This window comes from Oncorhynchus gorbuscha, linkage group LG18 (assembly GCF_021184085.1).
Source record: "Oncorhynchus gorbuscha isolate QuinsamMale2020 ecotype Even-year linkage group LG18, OgorEven_v1.0, whole genome shotgun sequence".
Classification (NCBI taxonomy): domain Eukaryota; kingdom Metazoa; phylum Chordata; class Actinopteri; order Salmoniformes; family Salmonidae; genus Oncorhynchus; species Oncorhynchus gorbuscha.
In genome coordinates this window covers 18821292-18844820 of record NC_060190.1, presented here as the reverse complement: position 1 = coordinate 18844820, position 23529 = coordinate 18821292, and positions in this window count along the sequence as shown.

Here is a 23529-nt window from a genome sequence, read left to right as displayed (position 1 = left end):
CATGGATGGAGGCATTGGAACAAAGCCAACACTTTGACTAAGCAGAGAGAGAGAAAGCTGCCCTAGGTGATGGATATCGCTGGCCTGACACCCTATCCTACCTCTGTAGTGCACACACACACACACACACACACACACACACACACACACACACACACACACACACACACACACACACACACACACACACACACACACACACACACACACACACACACACACACACACACACACACACACACACACACACACACACACACACACACACACACACACAAACATGGCACATGAACACATGATCAAAGCCACTTGACCAACACAGCTGTTACCAGCACAGCCTATACACACACACACTGGCACACGCAGCCACACTTCGACAGATAAGACACCCATCATCAATCAGTTCCAAACAGACACACTATGATACATACTGTGACTTGTAATTTCAAACACCCACCTCATTCTATAGTAGCTACTCTCAATCTGTCCATCTCCTTTCTTCCCATTGCTACTAGCCTGGTTGCCAGATCCATTACGGCTCCAGCCAACAGTCAAACCTGACTACAACAACAAACACCGGTGTTTGCTAGAGCAGAAACAGAACTGGCAACCCAGCTACCCTGCTCCCATCTCAAAGGGAACATCGTATCTTACCACTCAAAGAGATATGGCAGCACATTTCACCTTCCTTAATTGTGTCTACACTGGCTCTCACAGTGACACTGTTCGGGGCGGCCAATGGAAAGGGTGGATAGAAGTGGACAAGTGTGTGTGTGTGTGTTTGGGTGTGTGTGTGTACGTGTGTGTGTGCGTGTGTGTGTGTGTGTGCGCGTGTGTGTGCATGCGTGTGTACGTGCGTGTGTGTGTCTGAGTTTCCTGGAAACCTCCCGCCATGTGCTCTAACAGGAACTCTGTCTGACTGTCAGCTCAGCAGATCTCTGTGCCATGAGCAGGGAGCAGGGGGGCTGTGGAGTCTAAACCAGCTACTGTACGTAGTCTGTCCAGCACCCTCTTAGCACTAGAGGCCAGACTGACTGACGGACAACCAGGAGGGCAAGGAAACAAGTTAACAATAAAACATGTTCTAATTAGTTTGCACTAAAGGTTAAAAAAGACTGCATACTGCCATGTGCTTTATTGACAAGGTATCAACCCTTAGGTCTTCATCAGGTTTCTCCAATTGGTTTGCAAACATTCGCCAAGTTGAACGCACCTCTGATGTAATGTAACATAGCGATAATGTCTTTGAGACATGGCGTAAAAACAGGGTGGGACGTTGAAAGAACCTGAGAGTTGACAGCTTTAAGATTAAACAGTCCATTCTTGATTAATAAAAGGGAAATCTGTGGCATTGGATGCGACTCAGGTTGTGTGTGTGTTTTCTACCCAGAAAGACCCTGATTCTGATAACAAGTTGAAAATCCACTGACAGAACTTCCTACCATACATTCCCTTTCATCTCCCTGGTGACAATGTGCTGCAATCAGTCCTGGAGATCTACAGAACCAATCAATGGTTTGGCTCAAGGGTTATCCAACAGAGTTTGTTTACGTCCCAAAAAGCACCCTATTCCCTAAATAGTGCAACACTTTCCCCCAGAGACTTACGCGAGAGCCCTATGGGCCCTGATCAAAAGTAGTGCACTTTAAAAGGAGAAAGGTGCCATTTGGGAAGCAGTCTTTTCCTTTGCTTCTCGCTAATGAAAAACAGGAGTGAGCTGGACCGCCATTGATCTCTGCGTCGGCTAAAGTGCAAGTCATCAGTGTTTGATTAGTGTGGCTGTACACTCTCTTACCCTAGCACTGTGTCTTCTTATCCCACCTCCTATCCATACTCGCAAAGGCTAGTGATGCGGTGCCTAGCAAAGTCTACCTCTTAGCTTGGTGTGATATGCAGGCAGAGTGTACTAAATCGCACACTAGCATGTCGGGGACACACAGCTCTAAACCTTTAGCTGAGTGTGACTTTCCTTTAATCTCCTAAATGAGGAAGCGGCATCATGGCGGTGACGTTGATGTCATCCCGAAAGAAACAAAAGAGTCTTACACCTCTCTGGATTGCCTCTGCCATTACTTTAATTAAAATGGTGCGGAGAGAAAGAAAGAAAGAAAGAGGGAGAGAGAGAGAGAGAGAGAGAGAGAGAGAGAGAGAGAGAGAGAGAGAGAGAGAGAAGCGAGAGAGAAAGGGCCCCTTCCCTCTACATAGGAAGAACAAAACAAAGAGGATTGATGTTGAAATGCTGAACCTTTTCCTGATTAAACCCACCAGGGTAGATCACAGCAAGGTCCAGAGCGAAGCAGCAGGATTGCTGCCTTCTCTGTGTTGTTGTCAGTGGCGGCTATTGTTGCAGGTTGCAGTGAAAAATGTGTAAATGGTGGTCGAACCCTGAAAAGACAACACAACTGCAGCCACGGTTGTATATGAGATAAACTTACCATGTGAATGAAATTGAAGAGAAAAGATGAGAGATGAATAAGAAACGTCACAAAATAGAGGGATATTGTAGCCTACTTGTTAGCATTGTCACTGTTTTGTAATGGTATTTCTAGCACTGTTAGCATTGTCACTGTTTTGTAATGGTATTTCTAGCACTGTTAGCATTGTCTTCATCCAATGCTTATATGACGTCAGCCATAATGGTTTTTGGGAGGAAGTTAGCAAGTCCTGTCCCAAGCTTTCATACAATACAAAGTGAGAATACTGTATGTCATGCATTCTACCAGGTACCTTTTGTTGGGTAGCCTCGGTGAGCTAGTGACGTGGGCCGTTGCTAGCAACATGGCCCATCACCATGACTTCTCCCTTTGTTTTCTCCATAGTGTTTACTTGGGACTCTGGCGTTTGCAGGTTTTCCTTGAACGGCCATGAATCGCTCACTTTGTTTAAGCTTCATGTCTGGAACAGTGCATTCGTGCCAGAGTTGAAATGTCGAGGAGGGACACTTTGTAGCATTTGTTGGGGGACAATGATAGATGACCAAGGCCAAATACCTGGACCACTGCCCCCATCTGGAAGAGATGGTTGCCTGGGAGAGATCAGCTGGAGGGAGCCTGGATACAAGCTGCCGTGGCTGGTATGCTTTTAGGGGGTGAAGGGGGAGGATGTTGCTGGGGGGGTGATGACTGGTTAGGCATCTTTCCCCGAAAATAGCCTGCGTCGTCGCTACGGGAGGGGGCGGATACACAACCATGGTAACGGGGACTTGTTTACGCACAAACACCTCTCGGTGCCTGACGATGACCTTTAAGTCCCCTCTTGGTGAGTGGACCAAAATAGTTTTGGACGCGCTCCCATTCGCACGCATTCTCACGTACACACACACACGTACACGTACACGTACACACACACACGTACACACACACACACACACACACACACACACACACACACACACACACACACACACACACACACACACACACACACACACACACACACACACACACACACACACACACACACACACACACACACACACACACACACACGCAGCAGCAGCACAGACATGCATGTATTTCAAATGAAATATACCCATTCACATGTCCGCATTCAGATATGTAAACATAAACACTTTCCCACGTGTAACTTGAAGCTGTCTTATACACAGACCCATTCACGTAAACAAAAAAATATCACACGTACACACACACACGTACACGTACACACACACACACACACACACACACACACACACACACACACACACACACACACACACACACACACACACACACACACACACACACACACACACACACACACACACACACACACACACACACACACACACACACACACACACACACACACACACACGCAGCAGCAGCACAGACATGCATGTATTTCAAATGAAATATACCCATTCACATGTCCGCATTCAGATATGTAAACATAAACACTTTCCCACGTGTAACTTGAAGCTGTCTTATACACAGACCCATTCACGTAAACAAAAAAATATCACACTCGCCAACGCAGTCGGAAAAGATGACTACACACACTGAAGACCAAACACGACACTCAATATTCACAAACAGACCGCTCTCTTATCCCCTTGTAAGACCGTCTCCGTGTCTGACACCTCCTCAAAATAAGATCTTCAGCAGAAGCCCCTCTAGGGGAGAGTGTCGCGGTTGGCCCTCTGCGACACAGCAATCACCCACCACCACCATAGCAGGAGTGTGACAATTGCCCACGAGGTGTCATAACAGCTGCTTCGGTTGCGGCGACATAAATAACCATGGCGACCCGATGAACTGTCTCCCCAACAATGCACTCTTCCGCCAGCTGCCTCATGGCCCAATGGAAGTCTGCCTGGCTGCCTCTGTTGTGTGGAAGCCCCTCAACAGACAGTCGACCCAAGACAGGCGATAACACTGTACATGAACCAACCGCGCCAGATAGCATAATTTACACGGACATTAGCAAGGTATTGCAGAGCTCGTAGGTTGTCACCATAGCTGGCATCGGTAGGCTATATGTGAAATAATGAGACTACCATCATTTTGCATGTACTTAACCATGGCTAGCTCATCTGATAGCATCCTAAATTGCAGCAAATGTCAACTTTAGCTTAGGACAATTGATGTCATGCTATATTTTGGACGAGGTAAACTGAGCTCCATGGTGAGATTTTGGAAATGAGGTGACAGGGCAGAGGTCAGCTCAAGCCATATAACTCCTATACCGGTCAGCACCCCTCTTTTGATGATCCTGGGATGGGCTCTGGCCTCTGACCTCTGGTGAGACCACTGAAGGAACCGGTCAATCAATCAAACCTCTGTTATAAAATGGGCGGAGAAGTGTGCCAAGTTGAGGCCAGAGAAAGACACCAAAATATGCTTTATTTTTTCCAATATTAAATTATAGAACTTGTTCAAAACTGCTTTTTCCCACATCTTTGCTGTCTGGCTTATATTGGACAAAAAAACAGAGCAAGATTGTTTGCTAGTCATGTCATTCAATTGAATGAGACTCGAAGCTTTCATTGTAAAAGCCCTTTTTTCGCAAGTCATTTTTATAACTAGGCCAGATCCTAAGCCTGTCCTGAAGCAAGCATTGGCTGGCACAGCAAGACCATAAGAAACTCCCTCGGGTAACTAGAGACGAAGATGGGAACCTTGAGTCGTTCCAAACTCTTGAGTTTGAGATGGAAACCTGGATTTGGCTTATGAAGAGGTCTTAATGTCCCCCAGGGGACTGCTAGCTTGAGCATTAAGCCAGCCCTCTTCTCCACTAACCCTCCCCCTCTCGCCCCCCCCCTCCTTTCCCTTACTCCTGTCATCCATCCTGGGCTCTCCATCCGACTACTCCTTATCTCCTCCCCGCATCGTAGACGTTCAGACAGTGCTGCTTGTCTTCCTGGTGGTTCAGATAAGAGAATGTGTGATCCTTAATGGCACCAATGTTCCCTATATAGTGCAATACCTTTGACCAGAGCATCTTTGGGCCCTTGTCAAAAAGAGTGCATTATATAGGGAATAGGGTGCCATTTGGGACGCAGGAGGAATCTATTCTCGGTTAGAGCTGCCAAGAGCCGCAGCTAGCTCCTCTCAAAACAACAGCCCTCGTGTAATTGTCCTGCGTTACCCATGCTCTTTATCGCCACCATCCAATCTTCCTGCGTCAGATACTAGTCAGACTGTTTCACGTGAGACTGACATTTGTTTAGACATAAGTGGACCGCGACGGTGCTTCCAAAAACAATGACAGTTGTCGCAGCCAATCGACAAGTATTGAAATGGCGGCTGGTGGCGTTATCTCGGACAAGCATAACGTCTGAGCTATTGAACACCAGTCATTTATGCTCGCGCCAGCCAGAAAAGTTGGGTTTAGGGTGGAGGGGTGTCTGATGCGTTGAGAGTGACAGCCAAATCAGTTTACAGTCTCAGATGAAACAGTTCTCCAATCTGGTTAAGCATGAAGATAAAAAGAGAGATATCATTTAGAACTCTTGCTAACTCCCTCCTCAATCTCTCTCCATCTATCCATTCGCTGAAACACTTGCTGGAGGAGTGGACTTGTGCAGTGTTTTCAGTAAATGTTTTCTCTCTCTCTCTCGCTCTCTCTCTCTCTCTCTCTCTCGCTCTCTCTTAAAACTTTGTGGCCTACTTTCTGGGGGCCTTTGAAAAATTGTGTTTGGCGCATGGCGGATAAATGTTAGCGGGGAGGAGGGGAGGGAAGCAGCAAGGGAGAGCTGGGCAGAGGAAGCTTGTGAAGGCTTGCCCCTTTATCTTCCAGCCCAGACCATGTCTGACTTCAGTCTCCTCTCTTCTCTCTCTCTCTCTCTCTCTCTCTCTCTCTCTCTCTCTCTCTCTCTCTCTCTCTCTCTCTCTCTTTGTTCTCTTCAAATACGGCTTCTCGGTGCTCGCTTGTCATCTGAAGCACTAAAACAAGCTGTTATTTTATGAACAGCTCTCAAAAATGTAAACATTTTACATGACATGGTGCAGTGTTGTTGTCGCAGTGTTGCCATCTGATGCAGTTAAGTTGAAGCTGCTCTCTGAAATGTAGAAATATGCTAATTGTCGGCATTGTCGACCCGCTGTCACCAAAGAGTTAAATCACACTGAATTTCTTGAAATTAATCTCATTGGTGGAAATTTCTTGGAGCATTGTCTGATTTAAAGGTACATAACAAGTCCAGCCTTCTGTAGACCAAGCTGTTTAACACTCTAGGCCACAGATGAACTGTTGTTGAGGCTAAGAAGCTAATGCTAAACCCTGAGAATAGGCTAATCTAAACCTAGATGGTCACAAACACAAGACAAGATACGGGACAACAGAAAGTTTATTAAAAACAACAGAATAGGGAATCCATATGAAAGGGCAGAAATGTCAGTCCTTATACCCGGGGGAATAACCGAAAGGTCGCTGGTTTGAATCCCTGAGCCAACAAGGTGACAAATCTGTTGATGTGCCCTTGAGCAAGTTGCTCCTTTAAGCTGCTCTGGATAAGAGTATCTGTGCCCTATCGGCCCAAAACTTTAGCTGAGGGATTGCACCTCAGCCTGTTCCCATAACAGAGTGACCCGAAGCTACTAAGGTGATGAATGTGGCTCGTATCTGTTTTTAGCAGCGGCGGAGTACAAATCTCTCCGCATCACTTTTCTATGTGACAGGCCCGGGTCTCTGTGAATCCACGTGCTGCCTCGTTTCTTTTCAGGCTCAGCCTTGTTGAGCGGCGCTCAGCGACAGGAAGGGGGAGGGCGAAGGGGAGAGGGTGGGGTGTGGAGAGATTTGCCCCTATGTCTTGTGAGACGCTGTCTCATCAAGCGGGTGAGAGAGGGAGAAGGGAGGGGGAGGTTGATGTTTGTGCGGATTACCCAATCACTACAGCCATGTGTTGGACTGTGTGTGTGCGCATGCCTGTATCCTCTACAGGCCATTTGAAGGGATGAAGGGTTGCCGCGACAGAAGGGTGTCAAAGGTGGCAGGGGGTTTAAAGGCTAGAGAAGAGAGGAGGGTTGGCCATGGCACTCACTCACTGTTGTATCCCAAATGACACCATATTCCCTATATAGTACACTACTAAATACTGGATATCCCTATATAGCGCACTAGTAGTGCACTATTTAGGGAATAGGGTGCCATTTGGGATACAGACCTCACTTACTCACTCTGGCCTTGGTCTGGACGGGTGAGGTTGAGGGGGAGGGAGGATCTGACTGGTGGGCAGATAAGCCGCCAGTGATTAGGCCGTGACCGCGTCCTAAATAGCTCGGCCCGTCACTTTCTGTCGAGCTGTGTGTTTCAGTGGGAGAGGGTGAACCCGTGTCTCATGCGATCAGCCACCGGCTTTACTCACTAAGTCCTCTCTCATAGAAGGGGGGAGGAGGAAAAACAGGCGCAGCAGTTTAACCCTTTGACCGGAGTGTCACCAGAATGTTTGTAATGGGTTCATGAGTCACGCACTAAGTCCCCTAAGACAGGGGCATGTAAACATTACCTCACCACACTGTCCACCTCCCAGGGACTAGCTTGGGTTGAGTGTGTGTCTGTGTGTGAGTATTTACTCAGTGTGTGTGTGTGTGTGTGTGTGTGTGTGTGTGTGTGTGTGTGTGTGTGTGTGTGTGTGTGTGTGTGTGTGTGTGTGTGTGTGTGTGTGTGTGTGTGTGTGTGTGTGTGTGTGTGTGTGTGTGTGTGTGTGTGTGTGTGTGTGGTGGTTGGGTTTTTAACTTCAACTTAAGTCGTACAGGAAGATACTACGTGAAAGTCTAAGTGAGATTGTGAAATCTTTGAAGGAACTAAGAGGCCTGACGGTAAATCAAGGTACAGCTATTCCTCTGTAGCCAGTCAGATCACCATTCAAAACTGGGGTGTCACGTGTGCTCCCTCTCCGGCCTCTAGGTCGCCAAGCTTCTCGTTATGATGCACACCTGTCAACATCGTTACGCGCACCTGCGTGTCGTCAGACTCAACTGGACTCCATCACATCCCTGATTACCTTCCCTACGTATGTCACTCCCTTTGGTTCCTTCCCCAGGCGTCATTGTTTCTGTTTCCGTGTCATGTCTGTGCGTTGTTCGTGTTTGCTTGTTTTATGTTATGTTATGCTACATTTTATTTATGAACACACTCACTCCCTGGACTTGCTTCCAAACGCTCAGTGCACATCGTTGCAAGGGGCTACATATACTGCCAATATTGTGCTTTACTATAACCAACTGTTTGGTACAAGCATTAGAGGTTTTCTGACATTGAGTATAACAACCAAATAAATCATATCCAGGCTTTTCATTCAATTAATTTGTATATTCAGAAAATGCTTATGTTGGATGTCTTAACATTCTGTAAGTACAGCAGTGCTCGGATCTGCTTGTACTTGCCGTCACGATTGTCACTGTCTCACCCATAGGATACTAGTGTGTCCTCCTACTCTTTCCACTGTCCCTCTGTGTGTGGGCTCTTATCACACAGACAAAACCCAAGAGATATCTGTCCCCAATTCCAACTCTCTCTCTCTCTCTCTCTCTCTCTCTCTCTCTCTCTCTCTCTCTCTCTCTCTCTCTCTCTCTCTCTCTCTCTCTCTCTCTCTCTCTCTCTCTCTCTCTCTCTCTCTCTTTTCTATTTTCTCTCTCTCTCTATCCTGGTATTTTTGGACGGAGGCCTATCTCAAACCCACTGCAGGTGGGCAAAGGCATCATGGAAAGAGGAGAGAGAAAAAAAGAGGAGAGGGAGTTTGTTTTGGGTCGAGGAGTGCTTGAGCATGTAGAGAGAGAGTGGGATGAGGCAGATGGGTAAAGGGTGCGCTAGTAGGAAGTTGGTTACAGACACTGATCTAAGGTAAGTTTGGTGTTTTCCCCTCTTAGTCCTAAATGTTAGGCTTCGGGGAGAGGAAGCTGCTCGTAGATCTGTGCCTAAGGGCAACTTCTACCCGGAGATAAGATGTTGAGGCTGAGGCACAAAGGGAAAAGGATGACATCACTGTCTAGGGTTGCCTGTTGTGGGTTAAACTGGAAAAACACAGAGTGAAAAAAAAGGCTAGACCCAAGGACATCCAGACAGTAAGTTGTGTCCAAATGGCACCCAATTCCCTATATAGTGTAATGCTTGGACCTTGTTCAAAAAAAGTACACTATATAGGGAATAGGGTGCCATTTGGGATGCAGAGAGTGTTATAGCCTACAGTGTGGGAGATGGCAAGATGAATACAGACTTTCCTCAACCACCACCTTTCAATATACTGTAAATAGGAAAGGATAGACAGCCATTACGATTTTAAGACCATGTGGGTCACCTTCAAAATCTTGGCCTGATAGTATATTTCTTAGACTAACTTTCAAGTACAATCCTAACTACCGGTACTAACATTCTCTTTTCAAAAGGGCTATTTTCCATACAGGGCCTTTTGTCAGGGAAACTGTTTGTGTGTGTTCTCGTGCTCTTACAAACAGAAACCAAATGCCGGCTGCAGTGTTGTGCTCTTCTGCTCTATACCCCTGTGACCTCTAGCCAGAGTCAATATCAAATGAATGTCAGAATAAATGTTGAAAAAAATGCGGGAGGCTGTGCAACATCACACTTTGCAAAAAACAAACAACCGCCACTTCCTCCACAGACAAAATGTGTGTGTGTGTGTGTTTGTGTGGGAGGGAGGGAGGGAGGGAGGGGGGGGGAGGGAGGGAGGGGGGAGGGAGGGAGGGAGGGAGGGGGAGGGAGGGAGGGAGGGGGGGGAGGGAGGGAGGGGGAGGGAGGGGGGAGGGAGGGAGGGAGGGAGGGAGGGAGGGAGGGGGGAGGGAGGGAGGGAGGGAGGGAGGGAGGGAGGGAGGGAGGGGGAGGGAGGGAGGGAGGGAGGGAGGGAGGGAGGGAGGGAGGGAGGGAGGGGGAGGGAGGGAGGGAGGGAGGGAGGGAGGGAGGGAGGGAGGGAGGGAGGGAGGGAGGGGGAGGGAGGGAGGGGTGTATGTTTGTTTGAGGTGAGCTCAGCTTTTGTCATGCTGGCGGTTTGAAAACCGACTCTTTTCTCACTTCCTGCAGTAAGTGCACATGTATAACCGTCATGTGGCCTGAAGAAAGATTTGAAAAACAGTATGCAAAGAGGCAGCTATATATGTGCAGGATAGTATGACACAGCATGTAGATGGTGCTGCTTGTCACCTTGCATGATACTGATATACTGTAGCTAGCTGGTTATTCTGAAATTACTTTCGTCAAAAAACAATATGATGTAAATTGTGACTGAAATATCACATAGAACAATTGTAACGCAAAAACCATAGTGACAATAATATGTCGCTATCAATCTCTTCCCTTTTAAGTGATCTTACAGTTTTCATCTGCACCATAAATTTAGTTTATAGGTAATTGGCTGATTTGTTGATTTATTGGTCAGTGCGTCATTTGGTTGGTTGGTTGATTGATTGGTTGATCTGAGGTCCTAGCGTTAGCATGTATGCATGTGTACTCTAGGGCTCTGTCCCAAATGGCACCCTATTTCTTATATAGTGTACTACCTTTGACCAAGTCCCATAAAGCTGAAGTCAAAAGTAGTGCACTATGTAGGAATAGGGTGCCATTTGGGACTCAAGCTATCACAATGTGATTGCGATATAGGGCATGGATGTGGTCCACATCACTAGTGTCCATCCAGGGAGCACGGGGTTAACGAAACGAAGTGACTGTTTAGTGTTAACGTGCAGATAGTCGTGCAACAGTGACGCATGCTGTTGACCATTGATTGATCACTTTGTTGACCCCTCTCTCTCGCTCTCTGTCTCTCACCCATGCACACGCACACACATGCGCGCGCACACACACACTGGGCATCTATTTCTCCAGACATGGCTGCAGAGCATCTGTTGGAGTGGCTAATGGTGCGTGTTAGTACTTCAGTGCAGACAGGGTGCTTTGTCTCCCCTGATGAAGGTGAACACAAACAGAAAGAAGGCCATAGCACGCACACACCTCTAAAAAACAGCCCCAGCCACGACAGTGTGGGCGGCACATGTTCCAGGTGGATCATGGGAAAAAACAAGACTGGATGAGGTTAGCCGTTACCACGGTGACGCAGGTGGACAGCTGATCATGCACCTAGGACACAGGGTTTAAAGTTGTTAAATGTTTCCGAGGTAAGATAAGGTTAAACATGTTGTTACCTCAATGGGGAACAGACCGTAACGTTCGAAGAACGGTCCCAAAATGTACAGCGGTGGGTTTGAGATCCCAAACATCATGTACAGTTGAAATCAGAAGTTTACATACACCTTAGCCAAATACATTTCAACTCAGTTTTTCACAATTCCTGTATTTAATCCTTGTAAAAAAATCCCTGTCTTAGGTCAGTTAGGATCACCACTTTGTTTTGAGAATGTGAAATGTCAGAATAATAGTAGAGAGAGAGAATGATTTATTTCAGCTTTTATTTCTTTCATCACATTCCCAGTGTGTCAGAAGTTTACATACACTCAATTAGTATTTGGTAGCATTGCCTTTAAATTGTTAACTTGGGTCAAAAGTTTTGGGTAGCCTTCCACAAGCTTCCCACAATAAGTTTGTGAATTTTGACCCATTCCTCCTGACAGAGTTGGTGTAACTGAGTCAGGTTTGTAGGCCTCCTTGCTCACACACGCTTTTTCAGTTCTGCCCACAAATTGTCTATAGGATTGAGGTCAGGGCTTTGTGATGGCTAATCCGATACCTTGACTTTGTTGTCCATAAGCCATTTTGCCACATCATTGGAAGTATGCTTGTAGTCATTGCCCATTTGGAAGACCCATTTGCGTCCAAGCTTTAACTTCCTGACTGATGTCTTGAGATGTTGCTTCAATATATCCACATTATTTTCCTGACACATGATGCCATTTATTTTGTGAAGTGCACCAGTCACTCCTGCAGCAAAGCACCCCCACAACATGATCCTGCCAACCCTGTGCTTCATGGTTGGGATGTTGTTCTTCGACTTGCAAGCCTCCCCCTTTTTCCTCCAAACATAACGATGGTCATTATGGCCAAAAAGTTCAATTTTGGTTCATCAGACCAGAGGACATTTCTCCAAAACTTACTATCTTTGTCCCCATGTGCAGTTACAAACCGTAGTCTGGCTTTTTTATAGTGGTTTTGGAGCAGTGGCTTCTTCCTTGCTGAGCGGCCTTTCAGGTTATGTTGATATAGTTCTCGTTTTACTGTGGATATAGATACGTTTGTACCTGTTTCCTCCAGCGTCTTCACAAAGTTCTTTGCTGTTGTTCTGGGATTGATTTGCACTTTTCGCACCAAAGTACGTTCATCTCTAGGAGACTGAACGTGTCTCCTTCCTGAGCGGCATGACAGCTGCGTGGTCCTGTGGTGTTTATACTTGCGTACTATTGTTTGTACAGATGAACGTGGTACCTTCAGGTGTTTGGAAAGGATGAACCAAACTTGTGAAGGTCTACAATTTATTTTCTGAGGTCTTGGCTGATTTCTTTTGATTTTCCCATGATGTCAAGCAAAGTTTGAAGGTTGAGTTTGAAGGTAGGCCTTGAAATACATCCAAAGGTACACCTCCAATTGATTAACATGATGTCAATTAGCCTATTAGAAGCTTCTAAAGCCATGACATAACTTTCTGGAATTTTCCAAGCTGTTTGAAGGCACAGTCAACTTAGTGTATGTAAACTTCTGACCCACTGGAATTGTGATACAGTGAATTATTAGTGAAATAATATGTCTGTAAACAATTGTTGGAAACGTTTATTTTTAAATTCAAAGACAAATAGCAGTAAATCTTATTATTTTCAAACAATTTGACAATGACAATTTCTAATGAGCCATGAAATTATTTTCTCCAAATGAATTGAGCAGAACTGGCTTGCAGCACTCATCTACATGTGTTTTGAACAAGTTTTTCAGTGGCATAATACTGTTCCATGTTGTTTTCGTTGTAGCCTTTCAAATAGAGTTAAGACAAAAAAATGACTGGTTTCTTTGTGTTTCTTGGTTGTCATTTGGAGGGGAAAAAATGTATTCACATGGTTTTGACTCAAGAGAAATCACATAGCTAGACCTACGTCTTCAGATTTTGACGTGTTCTAGTATTGTACCTATTAGTACATTACGTTTGGATGTCGCATTTTATTGTTTTATGTTTCATGTTTAAATTCTCACAGATCGTATTTTAAGTGTGAGAAACAGTAGTATTTCGTTAATGTATTATCATTCTCACTGACAGGGCAGCACGTTTTTAGGGTTGTATTCATTAGGGCACACCATGAAACGAAACGAGAGTTTCTAATTGGACAAGTTCAGATCGTCCCTCTCCATTTGCTTCCTAGTAAATACACCCCAGATTTCACTCAGTTGTAGGTCACACACAATCCCCCTTCCAGACCTGAGACTCATACCCATACAACTATCAATCAATCAAATTTATTTGTAAAGCCCTTCTTACATCAGCTGATGTCACAAAGTGCTGTACAGAAGCCCAGCCTAAAACCCCAAACAGTAAGCAATGCAGGTGTAGAAGCACGGTGGCTAGGAAAATCTCCATAGAAAGGCCAGAACCTAGGAAGAAACCTAGAGAGGATCCAGGCTCTGAGGGGTGGCCAGTCCTCTTCTGGCTGTGCCGGGTGGAGATTATAACAGAACATGGCCAAGATGTTCAAATGTTCATATATGACCAGCAGGGTCAAATAATAATAATCACAGTGGTTGTAGAGGGTACAACAGGTCAGCACCTCAGGATTAAATGTCAGTTGGCTTTTCATAGCCGAGTATCTCTACCACTCTTGCTGTCTCTAGAGAGTTGAAAACAGCAGGTCTGGGACAAGGTAAGACGTCCAGTGAACAGGTCAGGGTTCCATAGCCGCAGGCAGAACAGTTGAAACTGGAGCAGCAGCACGACCAGGTGGACTGGGGACAGCAAGGAGTCATCAGGCCAGGTAGTCCTGAGGCATGGTCCTAGGGTTCAGGTCCTCCGAGAGAAAAAAAGAAAGAAACAGAGAGAGAAAAAGAGAGAGTGAGAATTAGAGAGAGCATACTTAAATTCACACAGGACACCGGATAAGACAGGAGAAATGCTCCAGATATAACAGACTGACCCCAGCACCCCGACACAAACTATTGCAGCATAAATACTGGAGGCTGAGACAGGAGGGGTCGGGAGACACTGTGACCCCGTCCGATGATACCCCTGATCAGGGCCAAACAGGCAGGATATAACCCCAGCCACTTTGCCAAAGTACAGCCCCCACACCACTAGAACGTTATCAACCACCAACTTACTATCCTGAGACAAGGCCGAGTATAGCCCACAAAGATCTCCCCCACGGCACGAACCCAAGGGGAGACTACCCACACAGCACATCCTTTTTCACTGTGTGACCTTGTCATTACAGGCAGGTGTTTAAATTCTCTCCTCTCACCGTTATTGTACAAAGACAGAGAAGGAAAGGGAAGTGAGAGTCATGCGTAAGAAGTGAAAGTGTTCTTAAGGGGAATTTTTATGCCGTTAGGTAGTTTGAGATGTTTTTCCCTGCCACTTATAAAGTCACATGGCGACCATTGCTACAGTACACTCTGAGGGTTTGTGGGTGTCAGAAATGTGGCTTCTTCCAAATGCAGAAGGAAACAGCAACATTGGCTGACAAAAACCATGTGGTTGAAATGTGTTACTCATGTTGTTATGGTGTTTAACAAGCCATTTATTCTAGAACAGCAGTAAAGTAGTAGTACTACTAAAGTACTTTTAAAGTTCACTTTCACTACTTGTTTACTTATCATCTGTTCTAAGTTCTATGCCAGTGGTCAATGACAGCATATTGAATGACTCTCATTAATATTCCATTCACACAGTTCAATGTAACATCGATAGATTTAGGCTACTACATAATACTTACATTTTCCCTAGGCTACAACCTAGCCTATTAATGAACGTTTACAATGTAGGTGCACACAGGTCAATAGACAAATTTGAGGTGACAGACAGTGACACATGGACAGACATTCAATACCGCCTTGAACACTCTTGCCTGCATCTAGCTGATATAGGGTGTAATCATTAGTCCAACAGTTGCAAACGAGAGTTTCTATTGGACAAATTCAGGTATGTTTCTCCCCGTTTTGTTCCAGTTGCATCCATTTAATAAATGTTTTTCAACAGAAACGGTGAAATGAATACACCCCTGATCACGCGTTCTTCACAGTTCACTTTCATAGCAGCCACATTGTATTCATTCTATGCGCTCTACTCCCCTTATCTGTTCCTTTTGCTTGTGGACTTCAATGCACAACACATCAGCTGTATGTGACCAGGGGAAAAAAATATTTCAAAGCCAAACCACTACACACAACTTACATCGTTGTCACCATATTAGCTAAAGTAACGTCATAGTCAGCATAGCTTTCAGAACTAACGCTTTAGTAATCATGCTACAGTCATGCAGTAATGTTACTGTACAGTCATTAACCATTTACACCGGCGGGCCCTGGTGCCAATAAATTAGTAGTACCAAAAGCTTGACTTGAAAGAGTTCCAGTGTTTTGTAGGATAGTCATAACCAGCTAGCTAACATAACATCCCTCTGTTTGTGTTTCAGTAGGCAGAACTAGCTAGCTGCATTTGCTAGCTAAGTAAGTGAAACTAAAAGTGAAAAAAAAATGACAATCTCTATTTCTATTTTGCTTCTTCTTCATTTCAGAAGAAATTGATTTGTTCAAAACTGTTCAACTATTATCTTTCGCTCTCTTTGAGTCAACTATTCACCACATTTTATACACTGCAGTGCTAGCTAGCTGTAGCTTAAGCTTTCAATACTAGATTCATTCTCTGACCCTTTGATTGGGTGGACAACATGTCAGTTCATGCTGCAAGAGGCTGGAAGACATCCTCCAGAAGTAGTCGTAATTACTGTGTAAGTCTATGGAAGGGGGTGAGAACCATGAGCCTCCTGGGTTTTGTATTTAAGTCAATGTACCCAGAGGCGGACGGAAGCTAGTTGTCCTCCGGCTACACCATGGTGCTACCCTACTGTGGAGTGTTGTTGAGGATGCAGTAGACGTTATTTGCAAAATAGTTTGTTTTAATCAATTGTTTGGTGACGTGTTTATATTTAGTATAGTTATATCTAAAAAGGATATATTTTTAAATTATTTACAATTTACTTTTTTTTTAATCACCCCCAAAAACATGTGTCAAAAAAAATACAAACATTATTTTCTCTTTTGATAGGCTTTCTTTCCTCAATCTTTTTTAATCAAGGTAAAAAAAAAACATTTAAAAGTCAGTATAGCCTACAAAATAGCCTAGAGAGGGATGGGTGGATGAGACTACATTAGCATTCACCCACACGAGTGGTGTCTTCAATGTTATGCTAATGAACGCTCTGCTGGACAAAATGATCCGTAATTAGCAACTCATCAACCACTCCATCAACCATGGAAATTCAGATTTTTGTTTGTGTGTTTTTAACTGGGTGGTGATTAGTATGTTCCACCATATCAAATGTAACTTTTGAGGCGCAACTCAAATTAGATACATTTTTACATTTGACAACTTGAGTAGGCTAAATGGGATTGAGAAATCATTTGTGTGCATATTGAATCATTAAATTTGTATGTTTTTGCTTCAGCACAAATAGCAACATTTAGCAACTGACATAAGCTGTATGACAACCTCATGTATGGAGGGTTCAGGTAAATTGTTACCGATTTGCCTTTCAGAACTCTATGATATTGACAGGACATTTTGCCCTGTTTGCCCTTGGTCTTTCTGTGTCAAGGGGCTCGGATGCCAAAGCGATCGTTGTCGCCAAAATAGGCTATAACCCAAGATGGATACAAGAGACGCCTTGGCCTTTGGGGAAATGGACAGAGTCCCTGGCAACTCTATCTGCCTCATGTGGCTTTCAAAAGCGTTTCTGGCTTGGGCGTTAGTGCTCCTGGGGGGGCTGGGAAACTAGAGGGGGGGGGATTCGGTGGCAGCAAACTGGGGTAATCCTAGCCTAGTTACTGGGAATGGATTTCACTGGCCCAGCAGAAAACCCAACCCCAGGCTCCCTCAGTTCCAGTCGTCCCCAACAATGGGAAGAGAGGAAGGAAAGATGGAGGACGGTGATTTTTCTGGGATGATGTAAAGAGAAATACCAGAGTGGGCTGATAAAAAATCTGCTCACAACACAGGAAGTATCAAAACTGCTGTCATGAAATGAACAAAAACAATACTGTAATTGAATGGTTGCTGGTTTGCCTACCCGAGCCATGAAAAACCTGTCGATGTGCCCTTGAGCAAGTCACTTAACCCTAATTTGCTACAGGGGCTCCGTACTACTATAGTTGAGAATATAACATATTTCTAATTATTTTTGGATACTCTTGGGCTGCAGCCCCAAAACTCATCTGTGAATTTTCCTATTCGGATCATGCCAGATTTAGTACTTTTCTATTCACAAAATAGGAAGAATGCTTGCAGCAAAGGGTTTGTTGACAAACGCAGACTGAAATGAAAGTGCATACTGTATCATTTTGAGATGTCATTTATTTGTGATGTTTCCTATTTTCAGTTGTCAGAAAGCAAACTGGGACACGGCATCCATTTTATTTGAACAAAATAGTTGACCCAGACTTGACACACAAGTATGCTTGTGATGTTTGTTCTGTGACTCACGTCAGTTGAGAAATGTTTAATAATTAATATTAATCAATGATTAATGTTCTACTGCAAGGATCACTGCTTTCAAACAATAGAGTAAGTCTATATGCACAGTCACACTATATCCCCTTATCAGGTAGGGTTTCAGGTAGGGTTTAAGCGACCATTCTTATCAATACTATTAAACCAAATGTACTTGCCTATACATTGTAAAAAATATATATATATATATATATATATATATATATATTTAAAAAAAATATATATATATATTCAACGTGCAATTGAAGGCAACCAGCTGCCATAGGATTGTGAGTTTGCTCAACAACATAGCATTCATGCTGATTCAACACACAATTGTGACACAAGCAGCTGCAATAGGATTGTGAGTTTTCTCAACATTTGGACATATAGCTGAACAAACATACATTCTCAAGTTGAATGTTCTGTAAACTCAACTTAAATTTTTAGGTTGAGTGAACATACAATTCAACTTGTGTGTAGTCAATGTGTTCTACCTTATCTGCATATTTCCCAGAGTGCCTTGCCTTTTGAGTGAATTGTAGTTACCACCCATGATTTTATTTGTTAGTGACAGAGACATGGTTGTTGTATTCAATTGTTTTCAGTATTGTAGCTTTCTCTAAGTGAATGTTATCTTTAAAATGAAACTATTTATGACATTACATGTAGTAAAAGGTGGGTCTTAGCTACACCCTCATGCTGTGGTCTGAAGCTCCTGGTATGTTAATCCTGCAAATATAGCATAAGGCCTTTCTTTGGGGCCTAATACAGTGGTCTGAAACCCTGTGTACATCAAGCCTCCAATTCACATTATGCAGAACTGCAAATTCCTATTGGAATCCAGCGAGAGGGAGGATATCCAGAATTTGGAACTTTTAATCAGTTTAGAAAAATATATATCATTTATGTTTGTGTAGCAATAGATTAATCAACCAATCACATACAAGTACATACAAAAACACAGGTATTGAAACAAACTAGTCTGAAAATCAACCTGCAAGAGAGCGTGCTGGGAAATATGATAATGTAGCGTGTGGTTTTGAGTTGTATTGAGCAAACAAGAGTCTGTAATTTCACTCAACAAGCTTGTTGAAATTCAGCTGACTTTGAGCAGAGTTTGTTGAGTCAACACACTTTAACATATTCAAATTGTTGTCCGAATGTAGGTATATAGGAGGGAGGGGTGTGGGAAAAAAACGGTGAAAGTTGTCCACCCTTCTTCCCTCTTGGGTTCGAAGACAGCCGTTCCATTCTGTGCTGTCATGCTGCGGCGTATCCCATACTAAATGAGCACCCTAAGCAGTGTAACTGCTCCCTCTCTCTCCACACACACACACACACACACACACACACACACACACACACACACACACACACACACACACACACACACACACACACACACACACACACACACACACACACACACACACACACACACACACACACCCCGTCCCCATCTCCAAACAAAGCCTGAGTGACTCACAAGTCTGCAATTCCACCACTCTGACTTCCCACGCCAAAATCACAACAACAAGGTTCCGGGAACAAAATGGCCGCCCTCTCTTTACTCCGTCACTTGAGGCCAATTCCTTTCCCCTGATTGCCTCATTTTCAAAGTCTCTTTTTTTCCGAACCATCTAATCAGCCCCAGCTACATTCTGCTTTCGATTTTGCTCCAAGTGCTCAGAGCGCAATAGTAGTAAGGCAGAATGTGGAGCATTAGCATACTTTTGAAGCGCTATCATTTGAAGTAGAACATTATGCGTAGCTACAATTGGTTTACCTGGCACGCCGCAAGGGTCTGTTTTAGTCACTCATATTTTGGGTTTGAATCAACTAGGATTTTACAGAAGGTTATGCCAAGGACATCAGGATTGCTGGAGTGGTTTAGTGGGCATATTGCATGTTGCGCAATATTGTGCACATCCATACAATAATATGCTTTTGACATTGCAGAGCCTTTCTCACAGTTAGATATAAAATGACTCCTGTGCGCCAGAGGCACAGATAAATACAGTATTCATCACTCTGCAGGGTTATCTTAGGAGACTAATGGCAAAAACAATGAGAAACACTTCAGGAAGCTAACACTAAAAACTATGAGAAACACTTCAGGAAACTAACGCTAAAAACTATGAGAAACACTTCAGGAAGCTAACGCTAAAAACTATGAGAAACACTTCAGGAAGCTAACACTAAAAACTATGAGAAACACTTTAGGAGGCTAATGCTAAAAACAATGAGTAATACTTCAGGAAGCTAACACTAAAAACAATGAGTAATACTACAGGAAGCTAACGCTAAAAACTATGAGAAACACTTTAGGAGGCTAACGCTAAAAACAATGAGTAATACTTCAGGAAGCTAACACTAAAAACTATGAGAAACACTTTAGGGGACTAACGCTAAAAACAATGAGTAATACTTCAGGAAGCTAACACTAAAAACTATGAGAAACACTTCAGGAAGCTTACGCTAAAAACTATGAGAAACACTTCAGGAAGCTAACGCTAAAAACTATGAGAAACACTTCAGGAAGCTAACGCTAAAAACTATGAGAAACACTTCAGGAAGCTAACACTAAAAACTATGAGAAACACTTTAGGAGGCTAACGCTAAAAACAATGAGTAATAAAAACAATTCAGGAAAAACTATGAGAAACACTTTAACACTAAAAACAATGAGTAATACTTCAGGAAGCTAACACTAAAAACTATGAGAAACACTTTAGGGGACTAACGCTAAAAACAATGAGTAATACTTCAGGAAGCTAACACTAAAAACTATGAGAAACACTTCAGGAAGCTTACGCTAAAAACTATGAGAAACACTTCAGGAAGCTAACGCTAAAAACTATGAGAAACACTTCAGGAAGCTAACGCTAAAAACTATGAGAAACACTTCAGGAAGCTAACACTAAAAACTATGAGAAACACTTTAGGAGGCTAACGCTAAAAACAATGAGTAATACTTCAGGAAGCTAACACTAAAAACAATGAGTAATACTACATGAAGCTAATGCTAAAAACTATGAGAAACACTTTAGGAGGCTAATGCTAAAAACAATGAGTAATACTTCAGGAAGCTAACACTGAAAACAATGAGTAATACTATAGGAAGCTAACACTAAAAACTATGAGAAACACTTTAGGGGGCTAACACTAAAAACAATGAGTAATACTTCAGGAAGCTAACGCTAAAAACTATGAGAAACACATTAGGAGGCTAATGCTAAAAACAATGAGTAATACTTCAGGAAGCTAACGCTAAAAACTATGAGAAACACTTTAGGGGGCTAACGCCAAAAACAATGAGGAATACTTCAGGATGCTAACGCTAAAAACTATGAGAAACACTTTAGGGGGCTCACAATAACAATTATTAGAAACACTTCAGGATGCTAATGCTAAAAACAACAAGTAAGCTAACACTTGTTATTGGTTGATTTCTGTCTGTCCGATCAATAACAGAGCAGAGCTAGAGAAACCACATTGATGCTGTATCATATCCTAATCCTGCCCCTTGTCACAAGATAAATGGCCTCTTCCCCCATTTCCCCAGTTAAGTGTGCATGACAGCGCTAAAATGAATGTAGAGTAGGCTATAGGGAGGGATGAAGCCTAAATAGAGTTGGGATGAGGTCATCATCGTGCTGTCAGCCTGTTCATTAGCCATGCTTAATATAGTCCGTCAGAGAGAGGAAGCCATCTGGTCTGTCCTGTTCTCAGCCAGAATATGACATGCCGCATCATTTTCAAATCTTTCTGCTCTCACTTTAAAAGGCTTTGCTTGTTTCCTGTTTTGGAATGGGATCACATGTGCTATAGAGGCTTCCTAGTGGATATGGGATAACATCATTGTTGTGAGTGGGGGGCAAATGGGAAGACTGCATTAAAAACATATCAGACTTGTATAGAGCTGAGTTTGCCAGCACCATCTGTGGTGGCGGCCCATAAATTGAGTTAGGGCAGGAAGCTAATGCACAGGGCGATCATAAGCTCACTCGGTTATCCACAAGGCCTCTGTCCACCACTCCCATGTTGAAAATGATAACTGCAAGAGTGTGGCAGAGGTATGCCATAGCTATGCAATATTCTGCAACCCATGCAATATTGATAACACTATGTATGCCTTATGCATGCTCTATTTTATGCATGCTCTATTCATGTCTCTATTCATATCCCATAGGGTGGCGCACATTTGGACCAGGGTCGTCCGGGTTAAGGGAGGGTTTGGCCCGGGGTAGGCCGTCATTGTAACATAAGAATTTGTTCTTAACTGAGTTGCCTAGTTAAATAAAGGTTAAAGTCGGATGCATGCTCTATTCATCCTTTGCATTCTTCTTTCAAGCATTATGCCCGTTCTATTCACGCCTAAAGTATTCTTTATTCATTCCTCCTTATGCATGCTCTATTCATGCCTTATGCATGCTCTATTCATGCCTTATGCATGCTTCATTCATTCTATATAGTTGCTTTATAACAGGTCAAACTGCACAGATGGGGCCATGTGCTCCTCAGTAACCCGCTTGTCTAAACAGTCAGTGTATGGGGAAAACATAAAGCGAAATTGAGAGCAGAGGGTTCACACCCCTTGCACAACCACTCTGTCGACGACCCTGACACAGCTTGTTGTTGTTAAACCAGTTTTTCCTGGAAGAGCTCTTCAAGGGAAATTGTGATTGTCCTTGACACGGTATGTTTGCTTTTTTCTCTGGGAGGAACAACAAGCAATTCATGTCTCAGAGAAAGGAGATGGCTGCAAGGGTGAAGGCGCTGGGGGCGGAGTCTTAAGAATCAGGTGATGGGTTATGTGTCCAAATACGGGCATGCTTCACTTTCAAATTAGAGGATGACTCTGGGATTTATTATATGCTCTGTTTGGCTGAGTTCCAGATTAAGATGTGGGGAGAGCCAGCACATTCAGTGAAGGGCAATACCATAAAGAATGTTAATGTAATTTTTTGTATATATTTTGGCGGGAATCACGATGCCCCTCGATATAGTGGATTAATGAATGTGCCACTTTTGTTAGTTTATTGCTTTGATTCTCACTAACATTTTAGATGCTCATTCTGGTAAGGATGTACGGTACAGGCACCCACTGGCACGTACCCCACACCAGCCGTAACTCACCAAACCAAAACTGAGTAAGACATAAAAGAAACAGAGAGCAGAAATGAAGAGAGAGAGAGTGCCAGCAGGCCAGTCTAAGCATTGAGTCACTGATGAAGACACATGTTCACAAAACCTAAATGAGTTCCATGTATACCCACTTTGCCTCAGCAGGCGCCCCGCTTCCCAGAAATGTTTGTTGTTGTGTCTGACTGCTAGCGTTTTTTGTTCTATAAGGTTTGCATTGGGTAACCTGTCGAGTGTCCGTGCTGGTCTGGTCATCAACCCATACTGTTTCTGCTGAGTCACAAAGCAACATCTCT